The sequence below is a fragment of the Oncorhynchus masou genome, unplaced genomic scaffold (assembly GCF_036934945.1).
Source record: "Oncorhynchus masou masou isolate Uvic2021 unplaced genomic scaffold, UVic_Omas_1.1 unplaced_scaffold_756, whole genome shotgun sequence".
In the NCBI taxonomy this organism is placed as follows: domain Eukaryota; kingdom Metazoa; phylum Chordata; class Actinopteri; order Salmoniformes; family Salmonidae; genus Oncorhynchus; species Oncorhynchus masou.
Genome location: NW_027014024.1, coordinates 1 through 17,199, shown reverse-complemented (window position 1 = coordinate 17,199; position 17,199 = coordinate 1).

Genomic DNA, 17,199 nt, shown 5'->3' with positions numbered 1-17,199 from the left:
CTACAATAGGACATCACATCAACACCACTACAATAGAACATCACATCAACACCACTACAATAGTACATCAACCCCACTGCAATAGGACATCAACACCACTACAATAGAACATCACATAAACACCACTACAATAGGACATCAACCTCACTACAATAGAACATCACATCAACACCACTACAATAGGACATCACATCAACCCCACTACAATAGGACATCACATCAACACAACTACAATAGAACATCCACACTACTACAATAGGACATCAACACCACTACAATAGGACATCACATCAACACCACTACAATAGGACATCACATCAACCCCACTACAATAGAACATCACATCAACACCACTACAATAGAACATCACAACAACCCCACTACAATAGAACATCAACACCACTACAATAGGACATCACATCAACACCAATACAATAGGACATCACATCAACACCACTACAATAGAACATCACAACAACCCCACTACAATAGAACATCAACACCACTACAATAGGACATCACATCAACCCCACTACAATAGAACATCACATCAACCCCACTACAATAGGACATCACATCAACACCACGAGATTAGAACATCAACACCACTACAAAAGAACATCACATCAACCCCACTACAATAGAACTTCACATCAACACCACTACAATAGGACATCACATCTACCCCACTACAATAGAACATCACATCAACACCACTACAATAGGACATCACATCAACACCACTACAATAGGACATCACATCAACCCAACTACAATAGGACATCACATCAACCCCACTACAATAGAACATCACATCAACACCACTACAATAGTACATCAAACCCACTACAATAGTACATCAAACCTACTACAATAGTACATCAAACCCATACAATAGTACATCAAACCTACTACAATAGGATATCACATCAACACCACTACAATAGGACATCACATCAACACCACTACAATAGAACATCACATCAACACCACTACAATAGGACATCACATCAACACCACTACAATAGGACATCAACACCACTAGAATAGAACATCACATCAACCCCACTACAATAGAACATCACATCAACACCACTACAATAGGACATCACATCAACCCCACTACAATAGAACATCACATCAACCCCACTACAATAGAACATCACATCAACACCACTACAATAGAACATCACATCAACACCACTACAATAGAACATCACAACAACCCCACTACAATAGAACATCAACACCACTACAATAGGACATCACATCAACACCACTACAATAGGACATCACATCAACACCACTACAATAGAACATCACATCAACACCACTACAATAGAACATCACAACAACCCCACTACAATAGAACATCACAACAACCCCACTACAATAGAACATCAACTCCACTACAATAGGACATCACATCAACACCACTACAATAGGAAATCACATCAACACCACTACAATAGAACATCACAACAACCCCACTACAATAGAACATCAACACCACTACAATAGGACATCACATCAACCCCACTACAATAGAACATCACATCAACCCCACTACAATAGAACATCACATCAACACCACGATATTAGAACATCAACACCACTACAATAGAACATCACATCAACCCCACTACAATAGAACATCACATCAACACCACTACAATAGGACATCACATCAACACCACTACAATAGAACATCACATCAACACCACTACAATAGGACATCACATCAACACCACTACAATAGGACATCACATCAACCCCACTGCAATAGGACATCAACACCACTACAATAGGACATCAACACCACTACAATAGGACATCACATCAACACCACTACAATAGGACATCAACACCACTACAATAGGACATCACATCAACCCCACTACAATAGGACATCACATCAACACCACTACAATAGGACATCACATCAATCCCACTACAATAGAACATCACATCAACACCACTACAATAGAACATAACATCAACACCACTACAATAGAACATCAACACCACTACAATAGGACATCAACACCACTACAATAGGACATCAACCCCACTACAATAGGACATCAACCCCACTACAATAGGACATCACATCAACACCACTACAATAGGACATAAACACCACTACAATTGAACATCACATCAACCCCACTACAATAGGACATGACATCAACACCACTACAATAGAACATCAACACCACTACAATAGGACATCCACACTACTACAATAGGACATCCACACTACTACAATAGGACATCAACCCCACTACAATTGGACATCAACACCACTACAATAGAACATCAACACAACTACAATAGGACATCACATCAACCTCACTACAATAGGACATCACATCAACCCCACTACAATAGAACATTACATCAATTCCACTACAATAGGACATCAACCCCACTACAATAGGACATCACATCAATACCACTACAATAGGACATCAACCCCACTACAAAAGGACATCAACCCCACTACAATAGAACATCAACCCCACTACAATAGAACATCACATCAATACCACAACAATAGGACATCACATCAACCCCACTACAAAAGGACATCAACCCCACTACAATAGAACATCAACCTCACTACAATAGGACATCAACCTCACTAACATATGGACATCAACACCACTACAATAGGACATCAACCCCACTCCAATTGGACATCAAACCCACTACAATAGTATATCAAACCTACTACAATAGGATATCACATCAACACCACTACAATAGGACATCACATCAACACCACTACAATAGGACATCACATCAACCTCACTACAATAGGACATCAACCCCACTACAATAGGACATCAACACCACTACAATAGAACATCAACACCACTACAATAGAACATCAACATCAACACATCACTACAATAGAACATCACATCAACACCACTACAATAGGACATCACATCAACCCCACTACAATAGAACATCACATCAACACAACTACAATAGGACATCAACACCACTACAATAGGACATCAACACCACTACAATAGGACATCACATCAACCCCACTACAATAGAACATCACATCAACAACACTACAATAGGACATCACATCAACCCCACTACAATAGAACATCACATCAACACCACTACAATAGAACATCACAACAACCCCACTACAATAGAACATCAACACCACTACAATAGGACATCACATCAACACCAATACAATAGGACATCACATCAACACCACTACAATAGAACATCACAACAACCCCACTACAATAGAACATCAACACCACTACAATAGGACATCACATCAACCCCACTACAATAGAACATCACATCAACCCCACTACAATAGGACATCACATCAACACCACGAGATTAGAACATCAACACCACTACAATAGAACATCACATCAACCCCACTACAATAGAACATCACATCAACACCACTACAATAGGACATCACATCTACCCCACTACAATAGAACATCACATCAACACCACTAAAATAGGACATCACATCAACACCACTACAATAGGACATCACATCAACACCACTACAATATGACATCACATCAACCCAACTACAATAGGACATCACATCAACCCCACTACAATAGAACATCACATCAACACCACTACAATAGTACATCAAACCTACTACAATAGTACATCAAACCCACTACAATAGTACATCAAACCTACTACAATAGGATATCACATCAACACCACTACAATAGGACATCACATCAACACCACTACAATAGAACATCACATCAACACCACTACAATAGTACATCAACACCACTACAATAGAACATCACATAAACACCACTACAATAGGACATCAACCTCACTACAATAGAACATCACATCAACACCACTACAATAGGACATCACATCAACCCCACTACAATAGGACATCACATCAACACAACTACAATAGAACATCCACACTACTACAATAGGACATCAACACCACTACAATAGGACATCACATCAACACCACTACAATAGGACATCACATCAACACCACTACAATAGAACATCACATCAACACCACTACAATAGAACATCACAACAACCCCACTACAATAGAACATCAACACCACTACAATAGGACATCACATCAACACCACTACAATAGGACATCACATCAACCCCACTACAATAGAACATCACATCAACACCACTACAATAGAACATCAACACCACTACAATAGGACATCACATCAACCCCACTACAATAGAACATCACATCAACCCCACTACAATAGGACATCACATCAACACCACGAGATTAGAACATCAACACCACTACAAAAGAACATCACATCAACCCCACTACAATAGAACTTCACATCAACACCACTACAATAGGACATCACATCTACCCCACTACAATAGAACATCACATCAACACCACTACAATAGGACATCACATCAACACCACTACAATAGGACATCACATCAACCTCACTACAATAGGACATCACATCAACCCCACTACAATAGAACATCACATCAACACCACTACAATAGTACATCAAACCCACTACAATAGTACATCAAACCTACTACAATAGTACATCAAACCCACTACAATAGTACATCAAACCTACTACAATAGGATATCACATCAACACCACTACAATAGGACATCACATCAACCCCACTACAATAGAACATCACATCAACACCACTACAATAGTACATCAAACATCAATACAAGTACATCAAACCCACTACAATAGTACATCAAACCCACTACAATAGTACATCATCAACCCACTACAATAGGACATCACATCAACACCACGAGATTAGAACATCACATCACCACTACAAAAGAACATCACATCAACCCCACTACAATAGAACTTCACATCAACACCACTACAATAGGACATCACATCTACCCCACTACAATAGAACATCACATCAACACCACTACAATAGGACATCACATCAACCCCACTACAATAGAACATCACATCAACACCACTACAATAGAACATCACAACAACCCCACTACAATAGAACATCAACACCACTACAATAGGACATCACATCAACACCAATACAATAGGACATCACATCAACACCACTACAATAGAACATCACAACAACCCCACTACAATAGAACATCAACACCACTACAATAGGACATCACATCAACCCCACTACAATAGAACATCACATCAACCCCACTACAATAGGACATCACATCAACACCACGAGATTAGAACATCAACACCACTACAATAGAACATCACATCAACCCCACTACAATAGAACATCACATCAACACCACTACAATAGGACATCACATCTACCCCACTACAATAGAACATCACATCAACACCACTACAATAGGACATCACATCAACACCACTACAATAGGACATCACATCAACACCACTACAATATGACATCACATCAACCCAACTACAATAGGACATCACATCAAACCCACTACAATAGAACATCACATCAAAACCACTACAATAGTACATCAAACCCACTACAATAGTACATCAAACCTACTACAATAGTACATCAAACCCACTACAATAGTACATCAAACCTACCTCAATAGGATATCACATCAACACCACTACAATAGGACATCACATCAACACCACTACAATAGAACATCACATCAACACCACTACACATACAATAGGACATCAACACCACTACAATAGAACATCACATAAACACCACTACAATAGAACATCAACACCACTACAATAGAACATCAACACCACTACAATAGGACATCACATCAACCCCACTACAATAGGACATCACATCAACACAACTACAATAGAACATCCACACTACTACAATAGGACATCAACACCACTACAATAGGACATCACATCAACACCACTACAATAGAACATCACATCAACCCCACTACAATAGAACATCACATCAACACCACTACAATAGAACATCACAACAACCCCACTACAATAGAACATCAACACCACTACAATAGGACATCACATCAACACCACTACAATAGGACATCACATCAACACCACTACAATAGAACATCACAACAACCCCACTACAATAGAACATCAACACCACTACAATAGGACATCACATCAACCCCACTACAATAGGACATCACACTACAATAGAACATCACACTACAATAGGACATCACATCAACCCCATCAACATCCACACTACAATAGGACATCATCACCACTACAATAGGACATCACATCACCATCAACACCACTACAATAGAACATCACATCAACACCACTACAATAGGACATCACATCAACCCCACTACAATAGAACATCACATCAAACCACTACAATAGAACATCACAACAACCCCACTACAATAGAACATCAACACCACTACAATAGGACATCACATCAACACAATACAATAGGACATCACATCAACACCACTACAATAGGACATCACATCAACCCCACTACAATAGAACATCAACACCACTACAATAGGACATCAACCCCACTACAATAGAACATCACATCAACCCCACTACAATAGGACATCACATCAACACCACGAGATTAGAACATCAACACCACTACAATAGAACATCACATCAACCCCACTACAATAGAACATCACATCAACACCACTACAATAGGACATCACATCAACCCCACTACAATAGAACATCACATCAACACCACTAAAATAGGACATCACATCAACACCACTACAATAGGACATCACATCAACACCACTACAATATGACATCACATCAACCCAACTACAATAGGACATCACATCAACCCCACTACAATAGAACATCACATCAACACCACTACAATAGTACATCAAACCACTACAATAGTACATCAAACCCACTACAATAGTACATCAAACCACTACAATAGGATATCACATCAACACCACTACAATAGGACATCACATCAACACCACTACAATAGAACATCACATCAACACCACTACAATAGTACATCAACACCACTACAATAGAACATCACATAAACACCACTACAATAGGACATCAACCTCACTACAATAGAACATCACATCAACACCACTACAATAGGACATCACATCAACCCCACTACAATAGGACATCACATCAACACAACTACAATAGAACATCCACACTACTACAATAGGACATCAACACCACTACAATAGGACATCACATCAACACCACTACAATAGGACATCACATCAACCCCACTACAATAGAACATCACATCAACACCACTACAATAGAACATCACAACAACCCCACTACAATAGAACATCAACACCACTACAATAGGACATCACATCAACACCAATACAATAGGACATCACATCAACACCACTACAATAGAACATCACAACAACCCCACTACAATAGAACATCAACACCACTACAATAGGACATCACATCAACCCCACTACAATAGAACATCACATCAACCCCACTACAATAGGACATCACATCAACACCACGAGATTAGAACATCAACACCACTACAAAAGAACATCACATCAACCCCACTACAATAGAACTTCACATCAACACCACTACAATAGGACATCACATCTACCCCACTACAATAGAACATCACATCAACACCACTACAATAGGACATCACATCAACACCACTACAATAGGACATCACATCAACCCAACTACAATAGGACATCACATCAACCCCACTACAATAGAACATCACATCAACACCACTACAATAGTACATCAAACCCACTACAATAGTACATCAAACCTACTACAATAGTACATCAAACCCACTACAATAGTACATCAAACCTACTACAATAGGATATCACATCAACACCACTACAATAGGACATCACATCAACCCCACTACAATAGAACATCACATCAACACCACTACAATAGTACATCAAACCCACTACAATAGTACATCAAACCTACTACAATAGTACATCAAACCCACTACAATAGTACATCAAACCCACTACAATAGGACATCACATCAACACCACGAGATTAGAACATCAACACCACTACAATAGAACATCACATCAACCCCACTACAATAGAACATCACATCAACACCACTACAATAGGACATCACATCAACCCCACTACAATAGAACATCACATCAACACCACTACAATAGGACATCACATCAACCCCACTACAATAGAACATCACATCAACACCACTACAATAGAACATCACATCAACCCCACTACAATAGAACATCAACACCACTACAATAGGACATCACATCAACACCACTACAATAGGACATCACATCAACACCACTACAATAGAACATCACATCAACCCCACTACAATAGAACATCAACACCACTACAATAGGACATCACATCAACCCCACTACAATAGAACATCACATCAACCCCACTACAATAGAACATCACATCAACACCACGAGATTAGAACATCAACACCACTACAATAGAACATCACATCAACCCCACTACAATAGAACATCACATCAACACCACTACAATAGGACATCACATCAACCCCACTACAATAGAACATCACATCAACACCACTACAATAGGACATCACATCAACACCACTACAATAGGACATCACATCAACACCACTACAATAGGACATCACATCAACCTCACTACAATAGGACATCACATCAACCCCACTACAATAGAACATCACATCAACACCACTACAATAGGACATCAACCCCACTACAATAGTACATCAAACCTACTACAATAGTACATCAAACATACAATAGTACATCAAACCACTACAATAGGACATCACATCAACACCACTACAATAGGACATCACATCAACACCACTACAATAGAACATCACATCAACACCACTACAATAGTCACATCAACACCACTACAATAGGACATCAACACAACTACAATAGAACATCAACACCACTACAATAGGACATCAACCTCACTACAATAGAACATCACATCAACACCACTACAATAGGACATCACATCAACCCCACTACAATAGGACATCACATCAACACAACTACAATAGAACATCCACACTACTACAATAGGACATCAACACCACTACAATAGGACATCACATCAACACCACTACAATAGGACATCACATCAACCCCACTACAATAGAACATCACATCAACACCACTACAATAGAACATCACAACAACCCCACTACAATAGAACATCAACACCACTACAATAGGACATCACATCAACACCAATACAATAGGACATCACATCAACACCACTACAATAGAACATCACAACAACCCCACTACAATAGAACATCAACACCACTACAATAGGACATCACATCAACCCCACTACAATAGAACATCACATCAACCCCACTACAATAGGACATCACATCAACACCACGAGATTAGAACATCAACACCACTACAAAAGAACATCACATCAACCCCACTACAATAGAACTTCACATCAACACCACTACAATAGGACATCACATCTACCCCACTACAATAGAACATCACATCAACACCACTACAATAGGACATCACATCAACACCACTACAATAGGACATCACATCAACCCACTACAATAGGACATCACATCAACCCCACTACAATAGAACATCACATCAACACCACTACAATAGTACATCAAACCCACTACAATAGTACATCAAACCTACTACAATAGTACATCAAACCCACTACAATAGTACATCAAACCTACTACATCACATCAACACCACTACAATAGGACATCACATCAACCCCACTACAATAGAACATCACATCAACACCACTACAATAGTACATCAAACCCACTACAATAGTACATCAAACCCACTACAATAGTACATCAAACCCACTACAATAGTACATCAAACCTACTACAATAGGACATCACATCAACACCCACATCAACACCACTACAATAGGACATCACATCAACCCCACTACAATAGAACATCACATCAACACCACTACAATAGGACATCAACCCCACTACAATAGAACATCACATCAACACCACTACAATAGGATATCACATCAACCCCACTACAATAGAACATCACATCAACACCACTACAATAGAACATCACATCAACACCACTACAATAGAACATCAACACCACTACAATAGGACATCACATCAACACCACACAATACAATAGGACATCACATCAACACCACTACAATAGAACATCACAACAACCCCACTACAATAGAACATCAACACCACTACAATAGGACATCACATCAACCCCACTACAATAGAACATCACATCAACCCCACTACAATAGGACATCACATCAACACCACGAGATTAGAACATCAACACCACTACAATAGAACATCACATCAACCCCACTACAATAGAACATCACATCAACACCACTACAATAGGACATCACATCTACCCCACTACAATAGAACATCACATCAACACCACTACAATAGGACATCACATCAACACCACTACAATAGGACATCACATCAACACCACTACAATATGACATCACATCAACCCAACTACAATAGGACATCACATCAACCCCACTACAATAGAACATCACATCAAAACCACTACAATAGTACATCAAACCCACTACAATAGTACATCAAACCTACTACAATAGTACATCAAACCCACTACAATAGTACATCAAACCTACTACAATAGGATATCACATCAACACCACTACAATAGGACATCACATCAACACCACTACAATAGAACATCACATCAACACCACTACAATAGTACATCAACACCACTACAATAGGACATCAACACCACTACAAAGAACATCACATAAACACCACTACAATAGGACATCAACCTCACTACAATAGAACATCACATCAACACCACTACAATAGGACATCACATCAACCCCACTACAATAGGACATCACATCAACACAACTACAATAGAACATCCACACTACTACAATAGGACATCAACACCACTACAATAGGACATCACATCAACACCACTACAATAGGACATCACATCAACCCCACTACAATAGAACATCACATCAACACCACTACAATAGAACATCACAACAACCCCACTACAATAGAACATCAACACCACTACAATAGGACATCACATCAACACCAATACAATAGGACATCACATCAACACCACTACAATAGAACATCACAACAACCCCACTACAATAGAACATCAACACCACTACAATAGGACATCACATCAACCCCACTACAATAGAACATCACATCAACCCCACTACAATAGGACATCACATCAACACCACAGATTAGAACATCAACACCACTACAAAAGAACATCACATCAACCCCACTACAATAGAACTTCACATCAACACCACTACAATAGGACATCACATCTACCCCACTACAATAGAACATCACATCAACACCACTACAATAGGACATCACATCAACACCACTACAATAGGACATCACATCAACCCAACTACAATAGGACATCACATCAACCCCACTACAATAGAACATCACATCAACACCACTACAATAGTACATCAAACCCACTACAATAGTACATCAAACCTACTACAATAGTACATCAAACCCACTACAATAGTACATCAAACCTACTACAATAGGATATCACATCAACACCACTACAATAGGACATCACATCAACACCACTACAATAGAACATCACATCAACACCACTACAATAGGACATCACATCAACACCACTACAATAGGACATCAACACCACTAGAATAGAACATCACATCAACCCCAATGCAATACAATAGAACATCACATCAACACCACTACAATAGGACATCACATCAACCCCACTACAATAGAACATCACATCAACCCCACTACAATAGAACATCACATCAACACCACTACAATAGAACATCACATCAACACTACAATAGAACACATCAACACCACTACAATAGAACATCACAACAACCCCACTACAATAGAACATCAATCACCACTACAATAGGACATCACATCAACACCACTACAATAGGACATCACATCAACACCACTACAATAGAACATCACATCAACACCACTACAATAGAACATCACAACAACCCCACTACAATAGAACATCAACTCCACTACAATAGGACATCACATCAACACCACTACAATAGGAAATCACATCAACACCACTACAATAGAACATCACAACAACCCCACTACAATAGAACATCAACACCACTACAATAGGACATCACATCAATCCCCACTACAATAGAACATCACATCAACCCCACTACAATAACACATCACATCAACACCACTACAATAGAACATCAACACCACTACAATAGAACATCACATCAACCACCACTACAATAGAACATCACATCAACACCACTACAATAGGACATCACATCAACACCACTACAATAGAACATCACATCAACACCACTACAATAGGACATCACATCAACACCACTACAATAGGACATCACATCAACCCCACCAATAGGACATCAACACCATACAACATCACATCAACACCACTACAATAGGACATCTACAATAGGACATCAACACCACTACAATAGGACATCACATCAACCCCACTACAATAGGACATCACATCAACACCACTACAATAGGACATCACATCAATCCCACTACAATAGAACATCACATCAACACCACTACAATAGAACATAACATCAACACCACTACAATAGAACATCAACACCACTACAATAGGACATCAACACCACTACAATAGGACATCAACCCCACTACAATAGGACATAAACACCACTACAATTGAACATCACATCAACCCCACTACAATAGGACATGACATCAACACCACTACAATAGAACATCAACACCACTACAATAGGACATCCACACTACTACAATAGGACATCAACCCCACTACAATTGGACATCAACACCACTACAATAGAACATCAACAACTACAATAGGACATCACATCAACCTCACTACAATAGGACATCACATCAACCCCACTACAATAGAACATCACATCAACACCACTACAATAGAACATCACATCAACCCCACTACAATAGAACATCAACACCACTACAATAGGACATCACATCAACACCAATACAATAGGACATCACATCAACCCCACTACAATAGAACATCACACTACAATAACATCCCACTACAATAGAACATCAACACCACTACAATAGGACATCACATCAACCCCACTACAATAGAACATCACATCAACCCCACTACAATAGGACATCACATCGAGATTAGAACATCAACACCACTACAATAGAACATCACATCAACACATCAACACTACAATAGAACTTCACATCAACACCACTACAATAGGACATCACATCTACCCCACTACAATAGAACATCACATCAACACCACTACAATAGGACATCACATCAACACCACTACAATAGGACATCACATCAACCCACTACAATAGGACATCACATCAACCCCACTACAATAGAACATCACATCAACACCACTACAATAGACATCACATCAAACCCACTACAATAGTACATCAAACCTACTACAATAGAACATACATCAAACCCACTACAATAGTACATCAAACCTACTACAATAGGATATCACATCAACACCACTACAATAGGACATCAACCCCACTACAATAGAACATCAACCCCACTACAATAGAACATCACATCAATACCACAACAATAGGACATCACATCAACCCCACTACAAAAGGACATCAACCCCACTACAATAGAACATCAACCTCACTACAATAGGACATCAACCTCACTAACATATGGACATCAACACCACTACAATAGGACATCAACCCCACTCCAATTGGACATCAAACCCACTACAATAGTATATCAAACCTACTACAATAGGATATCACATCAACACCACTACAATAGGACATCACATCAACACCACTACAATAGGACATCACATCAACACCACTACAATAGTACATCAACCCCACTACAATAGGACATCAACACCACTACAATAGAACATCACATAAACACCACTACAATAGGACATCAACCTCACTACAATAGAACATCACATCAACACCACTACAATAGGACATCACATCAACCCCACTACAATAGGACATCACATCAACACAACTACAATAGAACATCCACACTACTACAATAGGACATCAACACCACTACAATAGGACATCACATCAACCCCACTACAATAGAACATCACATCAACACCACTACAATAGGACATCACATCAACCCCACTACAATAGGACATCACATCAACCCCACTACAATAGAACATCACATCAACACCACTACAATAGAACATCACATCAACACCACTACAATAGAACATCAACACCACTACAATAGGACATCACATCAACACCACTACAATAGGACATCACATCAACACCACTACAATAGAACATCACATCAACCCCACTACAATAGAACATCAACACCACTACAATAGGACATCACATCAACCACTACAATAGAACATCACATCAACACCACTACAATAGGACATCACATCAACCCCACTACAATAGAACATCAACACCACTACAATAGAACATCACATCAACCCCACTACAATAGAACATCACATCAACACCACTACAATAGGACATCACATCAACCCCACTACAATAGAACATCACATCAACACCACTACAATAGAACATCACATCAACACCACTACAATAGGACATCACATCAACACATCAATATGACACACATCAACCCAACTACAATAGGACATCACATCAACCCCACTACAATAGAACATCACATCAACACCACACAATAGTACATCAAACCCACTACAATAGTACATCAAACCACTACAATAGAACATACATCAACCCACTACAATAGTACATCAAACCTACTACAATAGGACATCACATCAACACCACTACAATAGGACATCACATCAACACCACTACAATAGAACATCACATCAACACCACTACAATAGAACATCAACACCACTACAATAGAACATCACATCAACACCACTACAATAGAACATCAACACCACTACAATAGAACATCACATCAACACCACTACAATAGGACATCACATCAACCCCACTACAATAGGACATCACATCAACCCCACTACAATAGGACATCGACACCACTACAATAGGACATCAACACCACTACAATAGGACATCACATCAACACCACTACAATAGGACATCACATCAACCCCACTACAATAGAACATCACATCAACACCACTACAATAGAACATCACATCAACACCACTACAATAGAACATCAACACCACTACAATAGGACATCACATCAACACCACTACAATAGGACATCACATCAACACCACTACAATAGAACATCACATCAACCCCACTACAATAGAACATCAACACCACTACAATAGAACATCACATCAACCCCACTACAATAGGACATCACATCAACACCACGAGATTAGAACATCAACACCACTACAAAAGAACATCACATCAACCCCACTACAATAGAACATCACATCAACACCACTACAATAGGACATCACATCAACCCCACTACAATAGAACATCACATCAACACCACTACAATAGGACATCACATCAACACCACTACAATAGGACATCACATCAACCCAACTACAATAGGACATCACATCAACCCCACTACAATAGAACATCACATCAACACCACTACAATAGTACATCAAACCCACTACAATAACATCAAACCACTACAATAGTACATCAAACCCACTACAATAGTACATCAAACCTACTACAATAGGATATCACATCAACACCACTACAATAGGACATCACATCAACCCCACTACAATAGAACATCACATCAACACCACTACAATAGTACATCAAACCCACTACAATAGTACATCAAACCTACTACAATAGTACATCAAACCCACTACAATAGTACATCAAACCTACTACAATAGGACATCACATCAACACCACGAGATTAGAACATCAACACCACTACAAAAGAACATCACATCAACCCCACTACAATAGAACTTCACATCAACACCACTACAATAGGACATCACATCTACCCCACTACAATAGAACATCACATCAACACCACTACAATAGGACATCACATCAACCCCACTACAATAGAACATCACATCAACACCACTACAATAGAACATCACAACAACCCCACTACAATAGAACATCAACACCACTACAATAGGACATCACATCAACACCAATACAATAGGACATCACATCAACACCACTACAATAGAACATCACAATCAACCCCACTACAATAGAACATCAACACCACTACAATAGGACATCACATCAACCCCACTACAATAGAACATCACATCAACCCCACTACAATAGGACATCACATCAACACCTAACAACGAGATTAGAACATCAACACCACTACAATAGAACATCACATCAACCCCACTACAATAGAACATCACATCAACACCACTACAATAGGACATCACATCAACCCACTACAATAGAACATCACATCAACACCACTACAATAGGACATCACATCAACACCACTACAATAGGACATCACATCAACACCACTACAATATGACATCACATCAACCCCACTACAATAGGACATCACATCAACCCCACTACAATAGAACATCACATCAAAACCACTACAATAGTACATCAAACCCACTACAATAGAACATACATCAAACCTACTACAATAGTACATCAAACCCACTACAATAGTACATCAAACCACTACAATAGGATATCACATCAACACCACTACAATAGGACATCACATCAACCCCACTACAATAGAACATCACATCAACACCACTACAATAGGACATCAACCCCACTACAATAGAACATCAACACCACTACAATAGAACATCACATAAACACAACTACAATAGGACATCAATCAACACCACTACAATAGAACATCACATCAACACCACTACAATAGGACATCACATCAACCCCACTACAATAGGACATCACATCAACACAACTACAATAGAACATCCACACTACTACAATAGGACATCAACACCACTACAATAGGACATCACATCAACACCACTACAATAGGACATCACATCAACCCCACTACAATAGAACATCACATCAACACCACTACAATAGAACATCACAACAACCCCACTACAATAGAACATCAACACCACTACAATAGGACATCACATCAACACCAATACAATA